The following is an 837-nucleotide window of genomic DNA, read 5'->3' as shown; positions in this document are numbered from 1 at the left end:
CAGTTTATTGAATATTTAGCAGTAAATTCAGTCATCGGCAAAATGCAGAGTGATCACAGGTATACATCACAAACACAGAGAACAGATGCCCGTGACATGTAGTTGTATTTAAGAAACGTCCCAGTGAAATAGAAGAGTGCCATAGAGGTTTAGGAAATAAAGACTATGTAATATGCTTCTTCATTTTGTGCCAGAGAGATAGAAGCCCGTCATATATGACCGTAGGTTGCAGATATGTTGAGGCACCAACATCAGCCAGACTAATGAGGCCCGTTTCTAAACTTCCTAAAAACCTAGTATTATTCACATTGTAAGAATGTGCCAAATATAGCTAACCTTTGTGAAGTGATGCTGGAGTACTGAAGTTTTTTAAAAATGTGTTAAAGAAAGTCAGTATTGAGTGAATGGAATTCTTTCTTTCTTTTCTGAATATCAGTATTCAGTAAAGGCGTGATCAATATTGCCGCATTCTGTCGATAGCGAAATAAACGTTGCAGAGAAAATTTTGGATGATGAAAATGAAATATCCACTTGTTTCTTTAGAATGCTTGATATTGGATTACCATGCATAGAAATGACACGTACTATATGGTAGACATTGAAATTAAGTTATTCTGTAGATTTTGAAGATGACTATTATTGAATCGCCTTGATAATAGGAAATGAAGTAAACTGAAATCAAATAATATTAATTTAGTTGCCTTTCAAACTCCGTATCAACATAAAGATGTAGAAAGTATAGCAGCTTTTTCCCTCCTCATTTCTGTCTGCATTCTTGACCTCTAGTTTTTTACGTGGATTAGGCATTTACGTGCCTACCTACATAGATACATGCAA

The 837-nt window shown here is 35.0% G+C and overlaps 1 protein-coding gene across 1 annotated transcript in view; it reads left to right on the top strand.

Annotated features, from left to right (window-relative positions):
* Positions 1 to 837, top strand: part of LOC119592211 (cuticle protein CP1499-like) — a 10,657-nt gene that overhangs the window by 1,290 nt on the left and 8,530 nt on the right. The gene's annotated exons all lie outside the window — the stretch shown is intronic.

The sequence above is a fragment of the Penaeus monodon genome, chromosome 29 (assembly GCF_015228065.2).
Source record: "Penaeus monodon isolate SGIC_2016 chromosome 29, NSTDA_Pmon_1, whole genome shotgun sequence".
NCBI classification, from domain to species: domain Eukaryota; kingdom Metazoa; phylum Arthropoda; class Malacostraca; order Decapoda; family Penaeidae; genus Penaeus; species Penaeus monodon.
Note: the sequence above shows the minus strand (reverse complement) of the source record. Positions and strands in the feature narration are given on the sequence as shown.